Below are 23,869 nucleotides of genomic sequence, written 5' to 3' on the forward strand. Positions count from 1 at the left end.
AATTGAGAATAATATTTCATTATGGATGTATGTTATGGATGAGTTGTTAATGATCAATGTTCATGGATGTATTATGTGGTATGATAACCGTGAGTTATGTGATTGATTGCTAAATGATAATTGATACTTGATATTGGTGGAATGTCATGTTGTGTAATGTTGTGCAAGGTTGGAAAGATGTGATTGTGTAGTTTAAGAGATAGAGAGATCGTCTTAAATGCACGAGTCTTGTTTTGTTGCACACGTACACAAGCATGAGTCTTTGAAAGTGGCAATGCTGGGTAATCTCGCGAAGGTTATTTACTTGTCCCAAACCTAACGAGTACGGGGTTTGAAAGCTTAACGAGTATGGGGCTTTGAGGTGGTTATCTAGTCTAGAGAGAATGACAATCGGCATGACCGGAAATGATAACGGAGGGATCCACATGCATATCGCATCGAGTCACACTTGAGTCGCACGTGTCGGTGTGAAATGTTGTTATGTGTGATTATGTGGTATGAACGTGTGGATGTGAATTTGATTGATATGCATATATGTGGAATGATGAATCATTTGATATGAATTAGAGAATGTGATGAGAATGAGATATACGTGATTGATACATATTTGATGTGAAATGTGGAATATATGTATATGTATGAGTGATATATGTGTATATAATTAGAATCGTCAATATATGAGATTGTGAATTTGGTTGCGATGCTTAATGGTATGGAACATGTTAACTTTATATCGGAGATAAATACATGTTTTGTGAAGAGTGATGAATTCTTGAAATGTATGCTTAATTATGTTGCATTTCCCATTATTATGTTTTCTATAAGAAGTTGAATTCTCACCCTTCTGTTTGAATGTTATCCTTCATTGATAACGTGCAGGTTCCGACGAGTAGTAGCTTGTCCGAGGATTTAGCCGAGGAGCTCCTTAGTTTGTTATTGGATTAGGTAGCGAGTCATATGCTCTGATCATGTAACATTTGGGGGGAATTTTATTTAGACTTATGCTTATGTTTGGATATTGCTATTCCCTATATTTTGTTGGATATTCGGATGTATTTGTTTGATATCTCGGATATGTTGTTTGAGGCTATGTGGCCAAGATTGTGGATTTAAATGTTAATTCGAATTTGGTAGATGAATATAGTATGGGATATATTCATTGAAATTTTAATAGCAATTCAATTGTTTTTCCGCAAGCGTTTATGCATAATGTATGAAAGTATGAGATTTACATTGTGTTACAAATATGATCTTTGCATATTAAGAATGTTGGATGTTTTGTTTTAGGTTTTCATTGTGATTGAAAATAACATGTGACTCCCTTTTCCTTATGCATGATTACTCTGTGTGATTGAATGATATATTTGGGGTTAGAAAAGGGGTGTTACACTTTTCACTAAGCATGCACCATTTGTTGTTCTCTTATTGGTCAAATTTTAATTTTACCTCTTTCCCTCCATAACTTCCTTAGATGTAGTACTCTCTTTCTATCAGTCTTCTCTCTCTTAGGTACAAGGAGAAACCCTAGCCGAATCCTCATTCCCACTCCCTATTTCAATTTTCATCAAGCCCTACTTCTCATTACACTTCCATCTCTTCATCTGTCACTTCCATTTTTCTCTCTGAAAGCAATTTCTGCACTCTCCCTCTCGTCTCCATACCGACTGCTCTTCTTCAACACACTCAACCCATTTTCATTTATCGAAAAAGATGTTGTTGTTGTTGTTTTAACTGTTTTGCAAGTTTTTTCTGGAATCGTGATGTTGTTGCTGTTTTTCTTATTCTGATTTTAGAGTTGATGTTAGGAAGCACTATGCAGAGCAATGGCTGAAAATTGAAGAAAAGGTATTACAAAAATTAGGGTTTGTTTCTTTTCACCATCTCATCTTGCCACCAACACTATTTTTAATGTATGGTTTGATTAATTTAGTTTGTTTCTGAATGGTAGAATTATTCAAATGGTTTTAAATGATTTAGTTTGTTTCTAATATTTGGCCCCAATGAACCGGTTGGATTTTTGTTTCAAGCGATCTTGCCGTCGACCATCGCCTCTCCTTCTCCAACAACCGATGAAGCTGAAAGAGGGCCAACATCTTACCGATTTTGAATGTTGAGTTTCTTTTTTTTTAGGTTTATTAAATTGTTCATCTTTTTGAGTTCATTTACCACTATATTATTGAAAATTTGTTCTGTTACCTATTTGTTGGTTATGTCACTTGCGTATTCAGGATGCATTTGTGAGTCTGTAGCAAATGCTGAGCTGAAGAAGGCACATGCTCAGTTGAAGAAGCAGTATTTTGTGTTTCTTTATTGTTAAAATATTTTTTTGTTCATGATGGATTGAATTTATTCTGAATAATTTTATTGTGTGTAATGCAGGGTATTAATGGTCTTCATCCATGAAAAATAATCATTTTAAGGTTCTTTTTCTTCTATTTCCTGCTGTGTGTTCATGACTAGGTGAAAAGGAATAATGTGAGATTAGTTTGTTATATTAATGGCTATAACAAGTGGTTTAGTTCATTCAGTCGAAGAAAGGTTTGTTTCAGTTTCCGTCGAGCTAATGGTATATTTACGTAGCATCATCAGTTATTTTGCAGATTAGTTTGTTCACATAAATCTGATTGATGGGTCCTTCTAACTTTTTACACCACAGTATTTTACATGTTATTCCTCCAAATGAAGCAATTGATATAGTTGAGGTTATACAATCGATGTCAAATCTGACATTTATATCATGGAAAGGGGGGGGGGAGGTATGTTGAATACATAAGAAAATCATGCTTCACTTCATCAATTTCTTCACTTTGGTTATCAAACAGAAGTTACTCTGCTGCTCATTAATTATACCAAGATGGATAACTTTCATGACAAAACCAAAATAATTAAATTGTCATTAAATTTATATCAGTTTTATTGCTAATGCTTTATTTTCAAATTCATGATTCCATAGGTGCATAAAACATTTGCATAAACAGCCAATGCCAACTGGTGTTAAATAAGGTGCCACAGGTAAACTTTCAGGATTCAAGTTACTATATGCACCGAGATTGTTGCTCTGTCAACTTTCATGTCTGAGTTGCTGGCTGAAGTGTTTAATACATGTTCGTTTTTCTCATCTCACGGGCTTCCTAATGAACTGTTGGAGTGAAGACATATCATGTTTCTTCCTTCGCCCCGTATTTTGGGGAACGACAATATTTACGCATATTTGATTTTTCAGTTTTTGTAAATAGCCTTTTAGTCTTTCGAACGACTATGATTCTAAGAGTGAGCTTATCTTGCATATCAAGGGGGCTGATATTATAGCTGTTTTGTTTGTCTTTTTACTCTTTTTATGTTCAGGTATATCTCTCGGTGAGAAAAAAAATACCCTTTACAACCATCAAGATATGGTGTGGTACTAGAAATTTTTTCAGTTCTATGTTCTTTGTGCAAGACTTCTTGGTACTGTTCTCTCTTTTTATGTTTCGAAACATGGGACTTCTTCGTACTGTTTTCTCTTTTTACTTTGATGGATGACCCATTCAACATTCCACCAGTATTTATAATATTGTCTAGCTAAGGTGGCTACTATAGTCCTGTAGAAGTATTTTCCATTCTCATTTTTATGACTTGGTTAAATTTTCATCAATACCTACTATATTATCACTTGGTTAACTTTCCTACTATCTTATATATATGTAAAGTATACTCAGGATTGAACAGGAAATAGAAAGTTATTTAATTTTCCCAGAAACTAGACTCTAAGGGATATTGCTGATAATCTTTTAGAACTTATAAATAATGTAACTACTTGCAAGAAAATAACTAGATACAAATTGAAGGTGGAGTTGTTTTGGATAGCTATGTTAGCTATTTTTACATTATCTCACTTTAACTAGCATGACCTGTGTTATTTTTAATGCATAAGGAAATTGTTGTTTCTTATGCCTTGTCACATTTGGTTTCACTCTAATAATTGAACACTTTTTGGTTGTTATTTTGGCAAGCAGGAAATCAATGATCAGACAAACAGGAGTACTTGAAACAAGTTAAGAGATGCTTGAAAGGTTGTAATTTAAATTTTGAGAAGGATCAGTTGTAACCACAAAATATTCATTTGAACAGATCAAACACTATTTAAAAATCAATTATTTTCTTTTTCTTTTATTGCTTCTATTTTATGCAAATATACACTGAGTCTGTACTTTGCACTTTAGTTTATTTTCTCTCTTTTTTTTTTCTTTATGATGACATTTGGGGGATTTGGCTATCTTTATTCTATCATTCCCTGGGTCTACCATGGAGATTTTTTGTATGAACCTTGTCTTATAGAGAAGTATGTGCCACAAATATTCTAAAAATCTAAAAGGGTTAATATAAATATGTCTGCATAATCCCAATCAAGAATTGCAATGACCTATGTATACCAATACAAATTCACCCATCTATATACATGGACATGTTGGATACAAGTAAAATAACTTTAGCTAGATTTTTCAACTTTAAAACAATGGGGACAACTTCTCTACCCATCATAAAAAGTTGGGTAATGTACATTCTACCAATCACATGATGCCATCTAATCTTAACACATTTAATTATTTATTAAATATTATAATTGTTTGTTGTTTTCTAAGCATTTTACATAGGATGTAACCTTACCCAACTTTTTGAGTTGGGTAGATAAGAATTCACCTAAAACAATAGATGAAGGATCTCAAACAACGCAAAAATGACATGTAACAAGGTGATCCTATAGTCAAATTCTTTTTCGTGTCCTCAAATTGGTTTTAACAATTAAACATTGTTTCCATTAATGAACACCATACGTATTTTATACAATAGTCAGAGAAATTCTCTTCAATCTTATATGATCATTATTGATATACAATTAATAATTTATTTTAAACTCACATGTACATCTAAATATATTATAAAATATATTAGATCATTGAATCACATTGACAAAATAATAAAAGAAATACCTCTTTAATATTAGCTGCTTTTTTTCAAATGGAAATATAAACTAATTTAAAAATAAAAGATCTTAATGATATTAGTTGCCAAGTAATGTCCAGAGATAGAAGTTTAGATACATTCTATTCAATAACAAGTTCTCTTAGTGAAGTTGGAAAATTTATCTACATTGAATGGCTCTAAAAAATTCCTTGATGATGTAATCAAATCCCCTTCACATATTTTAATGAAAAACATAATTATAAGTGTGAATGATAAACAATTATATAATATAAAATTTTGTAACTTAATACTACACGTGTTTGAGAAGCGAAAAAAAAATGTAATTGAAAAAGGTATTTTAAATTTTGCATTGAAAATATTTTATGGCATTTGACGATATAATTAAATATAATTATATCCATATGAATATTTATTTTACAAATAAATAAACTATTTTAAATTTTATATTTATAGTAAAACTTTGTAATTGTTAAATATTTTTTTTTATGATTATTTAATCATAGATATATTTTGTTCTTTCTTATATGATTATTTAATATAGTAAATATATCATTATTATTTATAATGAAATCATTCATTTCAAGTTTATATCTGTTTAAATAAATTTCAACCTCACTTATTCAAATTTAGTAAATTTCACCTCACTCATTCAAATTTAGTTAAATTTTTAATTTTACGGGTCACTAGCACTCTAATACTTAATTTTTTTTGAAATAACCAAAACTTATCAAATGATCTAAAAACTTTTTTTTTAAATGGTTAATTTCATACTACTAATATCTTATTAGTAAAACTTTTTCTTTAAAATGTTTAATTTCCATTTTACATATATAATTTGGTCAAACTTCTTTTCTTTATATTTTTCGTTCAAAAAATATTACACCACAAATAATACACCCGTGCGACAGCACGGGTCTCTGACTAGTTTACTTAGTAGTTGTTTCATTAGATCTGATGTTTGTGAATCAACAAGACTTTGGTGCCTTTATGGCGCCCAAGGCACCCTGCATTTAGTTACTTTTATCAAAATTTAATGAAAGAAAAAAAATAAAAAAGGAAAATATGAAGGGAGAATAAGATGTAGTGATAGATAGATTCAAATGATTTTATGTAAACAATATTTTCTCTGTAATTTACTATTTTTAAATGTTTTTATTTTTCCTTAGAACTCGTGTTTATAATGTGGGAATTTCTTTTTCCATCTTATATGGGGTGAAAAACCTCTAAATACTGAAAAATGTCATTCGGAGATGCATCTTCGAAGGCACCCTTAATGTGTGAGAAAGGTGTTTCGGAGTTGCAACTCCAAAATCACCCGTGACAATGATTTTTTTAAAACAAAATTCATCAACATTTTGATATGAAATTAGATTTAAACGATAAAACACACAAACATAAAAATGATAAGAAATAAAAAACGATAATAAACACAAAATGTTGTTCTAAAAATAATAAAATATAATACATAAATTATTCTGGAATAAAAAAAGCATAGCCTATATTGCGCATGCCTAATCCTCACCCCTCCTATGCCTCTTGTATTTCACTGTATCCTCAACCTGCTGGTTCTCTTAAATCTCCTCATGAGCTGGCCTAGGTGGACGTTCAAGAGCATCCGGTGTCATGATAGGGTGTGACACTGTGTAGAACCATGTCACGTATTCCACTACACAATGCCAATTGTTAGATGCCTGCATCAGCCGATAGTCATGTGGCACCATATGATGCTCCCAATCCTCATAGATGTCATCGAGATCCCGACAGACAATGGTGTCAAGCGCAACCTGAGATGGAGATTTGGGTATGATTTGTACATAGCCAAACTATCGCATGCATCGCTCCGACAAATACCAGACCATAGTTCCGGTCCCACATGTCATCCACTCGGAGTACAAAGAGATGAAGTTCAATGGGATAATCTCTCTATGATCCTCGAACGGCGTCCATAGGATGTCATCAAGAACAATCCGATCAAGAAACACCCGGAACGACAACACAACCTAATTCCCTTTGTGGGGGAGATACATGGCAGCCCTTGGCATCTCCTTCGTTTAGTCAAGATCAAGAGCATATCCATGAATTCGGTGGAAGTGAGAAATGATCCATCCTTGAAAAATGAATAAGAGACATGTAAGAAAAAATTATTAATAGTATAATAAATTTAATAATGGGAATGAAAGGTACCGTCAGTAGTGTGCAAGAGCCTGTAAGCTGCATCGTCCTCCAGTTAGAGGCTTCATTCAGCTTTTGGTATTGGTATACCAAATAGCCGGCCCCTAGTTCCACTCCCTCGCCGCATCCAAATCCATAAAGTACCAGAGATATGTTACATCCACGTAGTTAGCACTTTTGTCCATAAAAAGGGACGTGCCAACGAAGTCGTCGCCCTCATTCTCGGAATCAGCTGCCGCAACGAGATGATAGTGATAAAGGTCCTTCAAGAATGAGAACTTTGCATGTGCCCCCATTAGTCGAGGAACACTACTTCATTACCTTTTCGGGTTGAGCACCCAAATACTCAACTATCCACTCAATGGCAAGATCACGAGTGATGCGAGAGTGGTTAAAGAACCTCTCTCGGATAGGAAAGTGTAGCAGGAAGGTGATATCATCTAGAGTGATCGTCATCTCTCCAACCGCAAAATGGAAAGATGACGTCTCCTTGTGCCATCTCTCTACGAATGCCCCTTGCATTCCGTGGCTAATTGTTGAACCAATTCGCAATAGGATGCTGCAAAGTGAATATTTTGCGAGCATGGTTCACAGACTTTGGTATTGTCTGTTCTGTAAAATAAAGATTAATATCAAGATGGAGGTGTATTAAAAAGTGTAACAAAAAAAGTAAAACTATTATAAAAAAGTGTAATAAAAAATATACCTCTCTAGTGGAAACATGTCAGGCAACATGATCAGAGTAATATATCAAGAAGGAGGTGTCAGAGGGCCCTCCTTGGTAAGTTGGGGTAACATGCACGGGTGTTGGAATACGAACCTCCTCGGGTGCAGGAACATGTACCTGCTCCGGTGCAGGAACATATACCTGCTCTGGTGCCTCCTCAATATCCCTAGATGAGGATGCACGAGATAAATGACTTTTGAGAGCATAAGTGGATGGTTCGGTCCCTCTACTTCTTCCCACGGTACTTAGCATAAGTGGATGGTTCGGTCCCTCTACTTTTTCCCGCGGTACTTGATGTAACACGCCGGACCCCTCACAAGACGATCCCGACACTGCCACCTCACGATCTTCTTTACCCCTATCTAGTAAAGTTTAGCCAAATATTACAAGGATGGAAGGCTAGTCCATTGGAGGAAGCCCGAAATCAAATATTTTGTTTTCATAAGCCTGGGATGGCAAACTAATGAAATGTGGCCTAACACATATATGGTTCAGTACTGTCTCAATGGAGTTTTTGAATTCAGGAACTACTGAGCATTACATAGATCCAATACTAGCACATAAGTCTTTGTTATTCTTGGAATCCTTAGCAGCCTTATAAGCCATACGGAACGACATACCATTCGTGTCTCCTGTTGCATCAGTGATATAGAAATTGCAGTTTGTTATGACTCCCATCATTTTGATTTCAAACTGCCCTTTTGGTTGGTGTGATTCATCTTTGGGGCCGTCGTTGTTAGTTTCGCTTGTGGAATTCTTCATAGTGGAAGATAGAAGATTGTCGAGGTTTTGTTGGAAACGTGATACTAGTAAGCCAATATTGGGAATAGGAACATCAATTTGCATCTGTTAATAAAGAATCCTGTGGGAATTATCTGTTTGGAGCACCAGAGTTGGAGATTTTTTTTCCCACAGAAATGGAGGGAAAAGTTTCGTGATGATACTTTGGGGAGGGGATTGAGAAAGGACCCCACCCCGTGAATTCCCCGACTTCCACCATATAATTTAACTATTATGTTTTATATATTATATAATATATAGTTATAAAAGTTTATATAAAAATATTAATATATTAAAAAATAAGAGTTATAAGTGTAACATTTTATTTTTATGTGTTATTGTATAATGTATTGTTTCACTACTCAAGTACCTAACTCTAGAAAGTGCATCCAATACATAAAATATACACACCTTCTCCTTATTTTCTTTTCTCAATTATCTTTGTCTCCTTCATTCATCATCATCTCCGTTTTCTTCATCATCACCACAACAACCACTCTCTTTGTACATTGTGCTTATGGTAATTACTCTTCAAATATATGATAATAACTGTCATACCCCAAATTTGTCTGCCTTGGTGCTACAGCAAAATTATTTTTAAGCATTGGGTTTTATCAAAAAATTGGTTCAAATTTACTAACATTTTAACAAAAATTATTTTTGTGTATTTAAGAATATAATAGTTTAATTTAAGACTATTTGTATTCTTAAAATAACAAAATTGCCCACTTCTTCATAAAATTTCAGGCGCGTTTCTATTTTAAATTATCAATGTAGCTTAGCGGTATTGAAGGAAGTGCAAGGGATTTCAAGTATATGAGTTCGGTCCCCGCATCCAACATTTTTTTCTTCTTTTATTTGATTTATGAAATTATTATACTATTAGCTAATAGGATCGTCTTTCTGTTTTAGATTTTTGTCACTTATAATTTTATTAGGATTGTTGTTTTATTAAAATATCACTAAAAAACGATTAGAATAAGTGTTACTACTTTTTTCAATTTGGGAAAAAGTTCCAAAACAATGAATTCAAAAAAAAAAAACAAATTATTTTCTTAAACATTATTCTAATTATTATTAGTAGTATCCTAGGTTCATATTTTTATATTAGATGTATATTTTAATTAGGGTCTTATTGTTAGCTTTAAAATTATATTCACAATAGTTAATAGCACGTCAAAATCTTTTTAGAAAGAAATGTAAATGTAGATTTTATTGATAGTTTAATTGTTAGGCTTTTAGTTAGGAAAAAAATGATGAAGAATCAAATATTCCAAGAGACCAATCACATTTTGTTTCTTCAAAAGAAGGTGCAAATTTTCTTCATGTAATTCAATCAAAGAATAGAACTGCATTTAAAATTATTCCAAATCCAAATCCACAGCAAAAAAAACTGATCAAATCCCTTCTTAATTCAAGTGCAACACATTTCATCCAAACTTTCTAAATACATAGTCCTCAAAATTGATTAGCAGAATTAAATCACAGATTGCAAAATGAATCAAATTAATATAAATCAAATCAAATATTACACAAAATCATATTAAATATGGAACTGAATCAAAGAAAAAGGTTCGGATTAATGAACAACCATTACAAATTTGTCCAAAAACTTTCTCAAACACAACACATAATATCTTATCGAACGAACCAAATCTGAAGATACTAAAATTAAATTTAATTCTAATTCTAAACCTGAAAATAAAATCTGAACAAATCAACTCTTAATTGCAAAATTGAATCCCATACAATCAAATTCATAACAACAAATACGAAATTTCCTAATTGAATCTATTGCTAACTCTATAAATTAAGCCCTAATCCTAATTCGCAGGGAGAAAAATTAAGAAGAAGGAGTAGAAGAAGAAAGGAGTGAACCCTAAATCAAAAGCTTGAAAGAAGTCTGCCGCCGTTCTCGATTTGGGTTTCACGTCTGAAACCTCAAATTGCCGCCGATCTGCCCTCCCTCTTGCTCCGTCGCACCACCTTAAGATCATTACATCTGCGAAAGAAAAGAAAGGGAGATTAAAAGAGGAGGATTCAGAAACCAGAAGAACTTTCGAAAATCGGAAGAAGGAAAGGCTCGAAGATCCACGGCAACAAGAGGTAATCCGAAAAGACATTTAGCTTTAGGTGATTATATTGATTTTTGATTGTTGTGTGATTGGGGGTTTAGGGTTTGATGGTTTAGATGCATGTGGGAGGATGTCTGGGATTTTTTCTTGGGTCATGCTAACATGTTAAGAGCTAAATGTAGAAATTTTTACTTAGAAATTATGCATTGTTTTCATAAAAAATTTATAATTAATGTGTTTATTACGTTTTTCAATGCAAATTTACTATATTTAGGTTTCTTAACATGTGCCCCAAGGGCACATGTTAGCTTTATCCTTTTTTTCTTTTGTTTGTTTGGTATGGATATTGTTGCTGATTAATTAGAGAAAGCTGAGAGAGAATCGTGAGTAAGAGAGAGAATCGTTTGGGATAAATGAAAAAAAAAATAAAAGAAATTAATTAAAAATGCTTCCCATATATTCCATTATCAGACGATCCTGTGTTCTCCTTTACCATAAACCCTCGGTCCATATTAAATCATGGCCGTACGATCTCAACGTGCGTGCCAAATTACGCGAGCACTAGGTAACGCCTACGTCCCCCACACCTGATCTGCACGGATCAATGTGTGTTGATAATGGGCCTAGTCCAATGCTTTTTGCGCCCCTGTTTTACTCTTTTTTTTTTTACAAAAGATGTATAAAATACACCCATCCATGGCTTATTGGGTTCAGATTTACATCTGGGCCTAATTATCTTTTCTAATACACCTCTAATTTTAGTTTAACATCACTGTGTCATTTTAATCAATTAAATTATTAATCTTATGTCATTATAAATTTCTAATCTATTTTTTTAATGCATAACATATAATTATTTAATATATTTTATAAAAATCACCAACTTGGACATAGTTATATTTTCAGGATAAATCTCTTATTTAATTTTTTTTCCACATATATTCACTAAATTTTAATTTATTTGTCATAAACATATTTAATCAAACCCTCATAATATCTAAAACTATTTTTATTAACTTAATATAATATCAATATAAAACTTCAAAAAATAAAGGAGCATTGTATAATTGTTTTTTATCAAATTTCGAACTACGTCTGCGATTACCTTATTTTCTAAACCGGACGAAATTCAAAGGAGAATCTGAAAGTAATTACACAATCCTATAAAAACAACCAACCAAAAACCCGAACTACGAATTGGGACTCTGATTCTCCATAAGGAGATACGTAGGCATTCAATCGAAAATGGAAGTGAGTCCCCTAATAAATAAATAAATCCCGTCTCTTTTATAAATATAAAAATAATGCTTTCGAATCCCTAAAAAACCTAGATCTAAAGGGGGTCCCCTTGAGTACAAGGGAAATAAAGGGTGCCTAACACCTTCCCTTTATTTAATTAACTCGCAAACTTAGAATCTCTAAAAAATATAGGGTTATCCATTTAATTCCCTTCCCTTAAGATAAAAATAATGGTGGCGACTCTAAATTTTTAAGCCGGTTGCTACAATAACGAAATACAAGTGTCATAGTTTTGATAAAAAAATATAAAATTTTCTTAAGATTTGATTTCCGTGGATCTCTAGAGATTTGTGGGGATGGGGGAAATATCCCCCTATCGCGGAGATTGGAGATGGGGAACAAATTGAGGGGGTGAGACGGGAACAAGGAAACATCCTCTAAGCATTCCCTGCCCCGTTGACATCCCTAATTGAAAAGGACAAAAGAAAAGTATTATAATAAATATGCAATAATTCCAACTCACTCATTCAATTTTTTGATTTCATCCTTTACTACTTTTTTTTTGGGAGAACATTAATGGCATAATTTTAAAAATCGATTTGGAATGGTTAGTTGAACTAAAAATCAAAAGGAACAATTTGAGTTATGAGTCTAAATGATAAGACCAAAAAAACTTAAATTAACTTTAAGCTATTAGATTCTCAGTTTTAATCAATACAAAAATGTTTAAGACTCTGTTTGGTAACATTAGAAAAAGAGCTTTTAGCTTTTCAGCTCATATTAACAAAAAACCTCTGTAATTTAAGTTTTAGCTTATAGTTTTTTTTACTAGCATTTATCATTTTATTCTCAAACACAATTTAAAGTAGCTTTTGATCTTTTAACTTATGACTTTTTATTACATTTATACCCTTATTATTTAAAAAAATATATAATTTTACGCATATATGAACTTCATGAAACCGTAAAATGTTTTGTTAAATACAAATTTATGCATCGAAAATATTATTTTAAACAATTAAAAAAAGAGATGACAATAATATAATAGAAAAAACAACATTAATTTATTAATATTATAAAACGAATTAATAAAAAAAAAGGATTTGCATGAATAAGAATATAAGTAATTCAATCTACAATATATTTGATCCGTCAAATAAAACAGGGTGAACAATAAAAGCATATTTTTAGGGAAAAAAAGAAAGACAGTAACAATGATAAAGATAAAAAAATTCTTATTAAAAAACGATAAACACCACGACTCCGTCATAAATTACATTAAGCATAATAAGTAAAGACCATGACTATTAACTAACATGAAATCATAATAACTTTTTTCTAAAAAAAAACTGATAGTAACTGACAGGAACACCAAAAAAGGGTTTCTCCACTATCAACCATGTTCAGACTTTGCAGTCATCAAACAGATATGATAAGAAAAGAACATGGGATTACAAGCATCTAAGATAAAGATAATTTAATTCTCAAATATTTACAAATGTTACGAATATTGTAGTCACTATGATTGGAGTTGTTGATAAGAAATTTCTTAATAGTGACACAAAGTTCATGGGAACCAAGCATTGCACTTACTGATCTTGCTAGAGTGACATCAAATGGTATATTAAGTGTGTTGCTAGGATCCCATCTAACAAAATTTTGCATTTCACTTATACGACAGCGCATAGACTTGTTATAAGAGTCAGCTTCTTGATTGGGAAGACCAGGCTTGAAAAGAAGAAGGATACAATAGCCAAAGACTACAACGATGGAAGGCCAACCCAATTGAGGAGCTAATATTTTGTGTCCATTAGCCTGCGATGGCAAACTAATGAAACACGGCCTAACGCATATTTCATTCAGTGCTGCCACCACAGAGTTTCTGAATTCAGGAACCACCGCGCTTAACATAGATCCAACATAAGTGCATAATTCCTTGTTGCTCTTGGAATCACACTTGGCAGCGCGGAATGCCATAGGAAAAGCTACACCGGTGGGGTCACCTTTTACATCTGGGATGTAGAAGTTAATATCAGTCATGTTTCCCATCACATTGACTTCAAACTCCTTATTTGGCTTGTTGAGGTTAGTTTCATCTTCAATAGGGGAATTCTTCATTTTAGGATTCATTTGATTGATTAGAAGGAATGGGTTGTTTGCAGAATATGAAGAGAAGGCGCTATATATAGTGGAGTGTTTATTTGTGCTTCTTCTATAAACTGAGTATTGGGAATAGCTAGAGATGCATAGTAATAAATTGCATTAGCCGTTTGCATTGAAAACCAAATGGAATCAATAAAATAACAACAGTGCTTAAACACACACTACCCCATTAGAACTTTCATTTTCCCTTTTTTAATCACATGTAGTATCGAATAAACCATCAAATTAATACCCAATTGCTGATTTTCAATTTTGGAATCATCAAAGAATTTTCGAAAGTAGTTAAAGTTGATTTTCAAGGAATCATGACAGAATTCCACGTTAATGGACGCCGGAATGTTAATAAAGCATTTATAGCCCTAATTCCAAAGATTTGAAAATCAGGTGAAATTAAATGATTTTACACCAGTATCTCGCTGACTGGATGCGCGTACAAAGTGTTATCCAAGATCCTTGCAACTGGATTAAGATGTGTGACTCAAAAACTAAATTCGGCACCACAATTGGCTTTCTCGGAGGATCGTCAATTAGTGGACGGTATTCTAAATAACAAATGAAATTGTGGATGACATAAAAAAAAGGAAAAGAGATGCATTAATGTCTAAGGTAGATTTCAAAAAGCATTGGATTCAGTGGCGGAGCCAGAAATTTTAGGGAGCCTAGGCAATAATTTTACACTTTATTTTTACTAATTTTATACCCTGTTTCTACTAATTTTGTCCTTGATTTTGTCTAAAAAATTTGCCATTGATTTTGTCTAAAAATTTTGCCCCCTGTTTTTACTAATTTTGCCCTATATTTTGTCTAAAAATTATTAATTTTGCCCCTGATATTATCTAAAAATCGACTATTAAGTGGGGGAATATACAACGAAAAGAGAGGTTGAGCCCGGACGCGTGCCCGGGCTAGTTGGGCTATACATCCGCCCCTGAGTGGATTGGAGATATCTAGATTATGTGAAGAAGAGAATGGGCTTCAATGACAAATGGAGAGACTAGATAGTTGAATATCAGTACTTGTAAACGGATGTCCTACAACAGAGTTAAATGTGAGAAGGGGAGGAAAGGTGATCCTTTGTCTCCTTTCTTATTTTTGTTGGCAGAGAAGGGTTCAATGTTATGATGTCAAAAGTAGTGCAATTGAATTTATTTTAGGGATAGCAAGTCTATGGATGACAATGTCTATGGTACTATAGTACAAGTCACCCTTACTCGCAGTTTAAAAAATTCTCGTAACCAAGTCCATACGCGCGTCAAAACCAACATTTATACCCATACCCGTACCCTATGGGTACCTATGTTCACGTACCTGTATTCATTACCCACAATTCTATTAAAAGTAAATCTATCAATTAAAAATATCTTATCATTTTAAAATTTTGAAAAAATAAACAAAATATTCAAAGATTTTACCGTTGAATTATGAAATAAACGAACATTATACTAAAATGTGTAATAGTTTAACTGTGATGTATTTTTTAAAGAGATAAACATATTTTTTATATGATAATATAACTTAAAATATATACATATACATTGTACAAGTATAGGGTGGAGTGGGTATTAAGGTACCAATACCTGCACTCATACCCGTTTATGTTAATGAGTAATAATCTATGCCCGCACATGTACCATTTTTGCTGGTTTTTACCTTATTCATTATGGGTATTTTTTGTGGGTAGCTACTGGGTATGGATACAATTGCTATCCCTTATCAGGTCGGAGAAGGAATAATCAAATTTTCTCACCTACAAAATGCAGACAATACGTTAATTGTAGGGAAGAAAAGTTGGGAAAATATTTGGGCTATTAAAGAAATTGTGCAATTATTTGAAATTGTATATGGGTTGAAGGTAAACTTTCATTAAAATTTGTTAGGCGGAATCAACACCCAAATCACTTGGTTGGCAAAGGCAGCCGAAGTTTTAAATTGTAAGGTTAGTGATTAACCATTCAAATATACGGGGTTGCCTGTCGACAATGATCATCATAGAGAGGGGTTTTGGAAATCTGTATTAATTGGATACTATAAGGAATAGATTGTAGAAGTGGAATAACAGACATCTCTCTATTGGTGGAAGAATTGTCCTCTTGAATTCAGTTTTGTATGCCTTACCGTTCTACTTCCTTTCTTTCTTCAAAGCTCAGTCAAACATAATATCTAAACTTGAATCTCTTTTTAAAAGCTTTTTGTGGGGCGGGGGTACAAAGGCTAGAAAAATTATTTGGGTGAAATGAGATAAAATTTTTAGAGAAAAAGAAAATGGGGGTTAGGGATCAATAATTTAAAAGCATTTAACTTAACATTACCGGGCAAATGGAATGAAGAATGCTTATGAAAAAACAGATTTTGGGTAAAGGTTGTAGCTAGTAAATATGGTGAAATCAAAAGGTAGAATAAAATGAGATGGAAGACAATGTTTGACTAGGTGAAAAGACATTGACAAAACTGAGAGAGGGGTATGGGGATTTAAAGTGGATTGGATTTCATAAAAACTATCGATTCATATAAGGAATGGGGCTGATACAAAATTGTGCTTAAATCCTTGAGATATAGGGAGTAGATTGAATGATAGATTCTCAAGTAATTTTGTCTTTGCCAAAGTGTTACCCTAGGATTTCGACTTGTTAAATAATGGTAAGTGATCTCTAAAAAGATGTGAGATTATTAAAGAATCCGAGGCAAAGCAGTCTGATTAAATGGTTTTGTTTAGTCAAGACTAACGTTCGACTACCAATAGGTCATCATTGCCAAGGTTCGACTAGAATTAGTCAATGTACCATGCATGTTCGACTAGAATAAACAAAAAACTTAGGCGTTTTTTGGTTTAAGTATGGATTTGAGGTCGGAGGGCATCAGAAGTCAAAGGAGGCAGTTTCAAGCAGTTTTCTGGCAGTTTTCACAGGACGCGTGGAGGTCTCACAGTTGAAGATATTGCATGTCGAAGACACGTGTTGGCTGATAACCAGTCGACCGTTAGTAGTAGTTATTTTATTTTTCCTATTTAAGCAAGTTCAATAGGAACAGTTTGGGGTCCGCATTTTCTACAAAACACAAGTAAACTCAAATCTCTATGCAAAATGAGTGACGAGTGCAACTTTGGAATGTACGTATGCGTACCAGTTTAATTTATGCAATCATTTTACGTTATACTTCATTTTCAGTGCACATTTACTGCTTTTTATTGCTTTCATTTACTTTAAAGTCTTGAATTTCAGTGTCTACTTTTACTTTAAAGTTATTGCTGCATTTAATACAAACCAAATACACGTAATAAACAAATTAAAGCAATTAGTCCTGGAATATTCTAGTTGATTCCGCAAAAGTAACCTTTAAAAAGGAAACTAGCGCTTGTTTACCATTTTTCTGGGTAAACAAATTGGCACACCCGGTGGGACGCGTCAATTGCTGTTTGTTTTATATTTATTAGTGTAATAGTTATGCATGATACTAAGAAGTGGTCGGAAATTAACTAACATGGCTGAAGTTAATACCAATGATTCCGACCTTTCTGGAAATCAAGGAATTGTTATAACTGGAACAACACCACAAAATGCCGCAAATTCATCCCCAGTTAGAACGACAAATACTGGTGGATCGACGGCAGCAACATTGGTATCATCACCAATGAATATACGGTCACCGTTTAACCCATTACGACCGCCGTTTCATGGAATGATACCTCCACCAGGTTTTAACCCTCAGTTTGGAATGCCTACGTCTATGATGCAAGGTTTACACACAAATCCTTCATTATATTCCGACAGCATGATGGCCACAAGCACATCAAATCTAGGGGGTCGACCTACGGGCATAGGTTACATTAACCAGGCTTTTCCATCTTTAAGTACTACGTCAATGTTGTCAATTCGACAACAAATAGACGAAAGTAATCATGAAATGGTAAATGCCATTACTCAACAAATGAGAACTGTTTTTACTCCCATGATAGACAACACGAATCAAAGTTATGAGATATTGGCTGGACAAATGGCCAGAATAGCAGATTTCTTTGGAGCGCCCCCACAACCAAACCTTTCGACTACCCAAGGGTCAAACGTAAGAGGAGTCGAACCTACAAGACATGGGGACCAAATTGAACAAGAAATCCCTAGAGTAGTACAACGACATCAAGATGCTGACCAGGTTCTTAGGAATATCCAGCAAGATGTCAATGTTGGACACAATAATATCTCTAATGTAGTCGAACAAATCTTAGTTCAGAATGGAATAAATGTAGGTTTACGTAGGCCTAATTTCGTTTCCCCATTGTCAGAGTACGTAAGGCAAACAGAATTGCCTAGGGGTAGGAAAATTTCAAAATTTACCAAATTTGCTGGTGAGATTGGCGAATCGACGGTCGAACATATTGCTAGGTTCTTGATAGAGGCTGGAGAATTAGCAAACAATGAGAATTTAAAGATGAAATATTTCCCAAGTTCTTTAACAAAAAATGCGTTTACTTGGTTCACGACCTTACCTCCACAATCTTTGTTTTCATGGAACCAGTTACAACGATTGTTCCATGAGCAATTTTATATGGGACAGTCGAAGATTAGTTTGAAAGAATTAGCCGGAGTTAGGCGAAAGGGTATAGAAACAGTCGATGACTATCTAAACCGTTTTAGGTTATTGAAAGCTAGATGTTTCACACAAATTCCTGAACATGAGTTAGTCGAAATGGCTGCAGGTGGGTTAGATTATTCCATAAGGAAGAAATTAGACACCCACCATTTGAGAGATATGGCACAACTGGCAGACAGAGTACGCCAAGTCGAAAGGCTAAAAGCTGAAAAAGCCAGAGTTAGTAATTATCATAAGAAAGAAAAGATAGCTTATGTTACTACAAATGAGTTCGACTCTGATGGTGATAGTGAATACGAAGAGGGAGAGGTCAATGTGGCTGAATTGAAGCCAGGACCACCATATATCTGTAAATTACTCAAGCCCTCAAAAGATAAAAATCCGATCGAAAGTAAAAATGAAAATTTTTCTAGTAAAACGTATTCATTTGATATAACAAAATGTGATGAGATATTTGATTTGTTGGTTACTGATGGGCAAATCATAATACCCCCAGGACTTAAAAATCCTCCTCTTGAACAAAAGAAAAAAAGAGGATTTTGTAAATTTCATAATTTCTTGGGTCATAAGACTTCTCAATGTGTCCTTTTCAGGGATTTGGTGCAGAAAGCTTTGAAAGAAGGAAGGTTACAGTTTGGAGAAAAGCCAAAGTCATGAATGTATGTTGATACTGATCCCTTGCAAGTCGAAGAGGCTCACTAGACTGAGCTTGCTGATGTGATGATGGTCGAGACTACTGATGGTTTTGGCGGAAAGCAAGACGATGCTATTGATGGCAAAGTCTTGAACATGGTCTATCCTGAACCAAAAGAGAGCCTTCTGAAACTCCTTGAGAGGTGTCACAACAACAACTCTCAAGTTGGATTATGTCCAAGATGTGATGCTGTTTTCAATGTTGATGCTGCAAACAGAGTGAGGTTCGACCCGCGTCGAGGTAAGAATCGTCAATTCATGTATACAGGGGAAAACAGTGGTCGAAGAGCTGGAGAATACAGGAAGCTGTTTGAAAATCCAAAGACTTTTCGACCCAAGACGGATTTCCCTGAGGATAAGTGGGTGAAACCCATTAACTTCAGAGGAGGTAAACGTCCAGAATGGCAGATCCAAGGTATTGGAGCAAATGTTGAAGGCTCCTGGACTGATAGTGGATCTAAGAGGAAAGATTACATATCTCCAAACTATAAAGGAAATAATCCTATGTCTCGAACGCAGGGGAGGCGTTACCAAAGAAGCCATAAGAATGGACAGAAAAGCTCAAAGATGATGCAGGCAGATTTTTCTCATTATCAGCCAAAACCTTTTCAGAGGAAACTGACTGAAGAACAGGCCAAAGTGGCAAATGAGAGACTGGCTGCAGGAATGATCCTTGGAAAGAAACTCATCAAAGAACTAGTCGACGATGATGCTCCGACTCTCAATACAGGAAAAGAGCCTGAGTATTCTCCACTGTCGGACGAAGAGGTCGACGACAACTTTGACATAGAGTCAGATGAGTTGTTAATTGACTGTGGAATTGTATCTATACTTCCAACAGAGTTCGACAGAATATCTGAGGTGTCTGAGAATGAAGATGATTTTCTTCCAGACGAAAATGTGGAAGAAACACCTGTTTGTTATTATGTAATGGGAAAAGGAGTAGTGAAAGAATAAAAGGCTGTGTTTGAGAAGCCAGGCCGTGGAATGATGTATCATTTGAAGCCTTTATTCATAAGGGCAAAAGTAGATGGGGTTCCAATAAACAAAGTGTTTGTCGATGGTGGGGCTGTTGTGAACCTAATGCCTTATTCTTCACTTCAGAAAGTGGGTAAATCTGACAAAGATTTAAGGCCCCATAATATGGTGCTGTCTAACTATGAGGGCAAAACAAGTGGAATACTTGGAGTGATTCAGGTGAAATTGGCTGTTGGTTCGACTGTCAGATCAACCATTTTTATGGTGATTGCTTCTCAAGCTAATTTTAAATTACTCCTAGGTCGAGAATGGATCCGTGGCATAGGGGAAAATCCCTCTACTTTGCATCAGCGTGTGGCCATTTGGAGGCCAGATTGTATAGTGGAAAATGTGGAAGCTGACCAAAGCTATTACAAAACTGAGAGTGGTCGCAGGCACTTCGACCAGCATCTGGCAAATGTAGCTCCTTGCTACAAAGAAGAAGAGGTGTATTCTTCTGATGAAAGTGTGTCTAAGTATTTGAACTTGGACCCAAATTATGGTTTCATTTGGAATAAGGAAGATCCCAATGAACCATTGAATCATGAAAGTCCTCCAGAGCAGAGGACAACAGTCAAAGATGATGACCACTGAGTCAGAATACCTGGCTCGAATAACGGCTTATTTGGCCGAAAACAAGGAAAAAACGGCTTTGGAAGCCGAACTGGAGAAAAATATGGCTATTAAGGCCATGATGGTAAAAAGTGAAAACAATCAAGTTGATCACCAGGTCGAAAGATTTGATGGGATATACGATGACGAACCTTTAGGCTTCGAAATGGATCCATTAGGATCAGTAAAAAGAATGCAAGCTCAAGATCCTCTTGAGGAAATTGACTTAGGTGACGGAGTCACTAAAAGGCCCACTTATGTAAGTACAAAACTTACAAGGGATCTAAAGACCAAGTTGATTCAACTTTTGAAAGAATATAAAGATTGTTTTGCATGGGATTACAATGAAATACCTGGTTTAAGTCGAAGTGTGGTAGAACATCAATTACCTTTAAACCCAGGAAAGAAACCTATCATGCAACTTCCTAGAAGATTTGCGCCAGAGGTTATGGAAAAAATCAAAGTAGAAATTGAAAGATTGTTGAAAACCAAGTTTATTCGAACTGCGAGGTATGTCGAATGGTTAGCTAATATAGTGTCTGTAATAAAGAAAAATGGTAGCCTTCGTATATGCATAGATTTCAGAGATTTAAATAAGGCTACCCCTAAAGATGAATATCCCATGCCTGTTGCTGAAATGTTAGTCGATTCCGCAGCCGGATTTGAATATCTCAGCTTATTAGATGGATATTCAGGTTATAACCAAATTTTTATAGCTGACGAAGATGTACCTAAGTAGGCGTTTCGATGCCCAGGTGCTTTAGGAACTTATGAATGGGTAGTAATGCCCTTTGGTTTAAAAAATGCTGGAGCTACGTACCAACGAGCTATGAATTCCATGTTTCATGATTTTATTGACAAGTTTATGCAGGTTTACATTGATGATATTGTAATAAAATCTAACTCTGAAAATGGTCATTTAGACCATCTTCGGCAGTCTTTGGAACGAATGAGAAAATATGGACTCAAAATGAATCCTTTAAAATGTGCTTTTGGTGTCCATGCAGGGGATTTCCTGGGCTTCGTAGTTCACAAGAAAGGTATTGAGATAAACCAGAACAAGACGAAAGCAATCTTAGAGCTAAAGGCGCCAGAAACAAAGAAACAACTCCAGTCATTGTTGGGGAAAATTAATTTCTTGAGGAGATTTATTTCAAATCTAAGTGGCAAAACGAAGATTTTTTCACCACTTGTGAAGCTCAAGAATCAAGATCAATTCAAATGGGAGCAAGAACATCAACAGGCATTCGACCAAATAAAAGCTTATTTAACTAAGCCTCCTATTTTGTTACCCCCCAATAGGACAAAAAGTATGAAATTGTACATAGCTGCATCAGGTTCGACAATTGGGAGTATGTTAGCCCAAGAGGATGATAATGGCGTCGAAAGAGCTATATATTATCTAAGTCGAACCTTAGTGGATGCTGAAACTAGGTATAATGATATTGAAAAATTATGTTTATGCTTGTATTTCTCATGTAATAAACTCAAGCAATATATAAAGCCTGTTGATGTGTATGTGTCCTCTCATTTTGATGTTATTAAACATATGTTGTCTAAACCAATTTTGCATAGTCGAATTGGTAAATGGGCTTTGGCGTTAACGGAGTTCTGTTTAACATATGTTCCTTTAAAATCTATGAAAGGATAGGTTGTGGATGATTTTATAGTCAAACATGGGTTAGTTGAGCTATCTGCAAATCTAGTCGATCAAACTAACTGGAAGTTGTTTTTTGACGGTTCTAGTCATAAAAATGGACCAGGCATTGGAGTCTTGATTATTTCTCCTAAAGGACTTCCAACAAAGTTCCATTATAAAATGAAGGATGTATGCTCTAATAATAAGGTCGAATACGAAGCCTTGATAACTGGTTTGAAAGCCCTAATAGGCTTGGGGGCAACGCGAGTTGAAATTCGAGGTGATTCTGAGCTGGTAATTCGACAAATCAAGAAAGAGTATAAATGCATCAAAGAAAATCTAATAATGTACTATGCAATCGTGGTACGCTTGTTAGAGAAATTCGAACATGTTGAGATCTTGCATGTACCAAGATCTAATAATTACATTGCCAATGAATTGGCACAGATTACTTCTGGCTATAGAGTTTCTAAAAACAAGTTAGAAGATATGGTCGATATCAAAGAGAAATAAACTCATGAAGTGTTAGACAAGTTGGTTCAATTGTCGATGTCAAAATTTGGGGGGGGGGGTAGAAGACAAAGTTGAAAGTGAAGATTTGCATGCCTTGGAAATTTTTGCCATCGACAATATGACAATTTCTGATTGGAGAAACCCATTGGTCCAGTACCTAAATAATCCAGTCGGAGGAACTGATCGAAAGATTAGATACAGAGCTCTAAACTATGTGATATTGGGAAATGATTTATACAAGAAAACAGCTGAAGGCGTATTGTTAAAATGCTTAAGTGAAGCTGAAGCATATTTGGCTGTGTCAGAGGTTCATAGTGGTGTGTGTGGAGCTCATCAGTCAGGCCATAAGATGAAGTGGTTATTGTTTAGACAAGGTTTATATTGGCCGACAATGTTAAAAGATTGTATTGAATATGCAAGAGGGTGCCAAGAGTGCCAGAAATTTTCAGGTATTCAACATGTTCCAGCCAGTGAATTGCATGCCATTGTCAAACCTTGGCCTTTTAGAGGATGGGCTTTGGATTTAATAGGAGAAATCAAACCTGCATCTTCTAAACAACAAAGATTCATTTTAGTAGGAATAGATTATTTTACTAAATGGATAGAAGCAATTCTCCTGGTTAATGCTGATCAAGAAGCAGTGATTAGTTTTAAACAAAAACACATTATTTACAGATATGGAATTCCAGA

This window comes from Vicia villosa, linkage group LG4 (assembly GCF_029867415.1).
Source record: "Vicia villosa cultivar HV-30 ecotype Madison, WI linkage group LG4, Vvil1.0, whole genome shotgun sequence".
In the NCBI taxonomy this organism is placed as follows: Eukaryota; Viridiplantae; Streptophyta; class Magnoliopsida; order Fabales; family Fabaceae; genus Vicia; species Vicia villosa.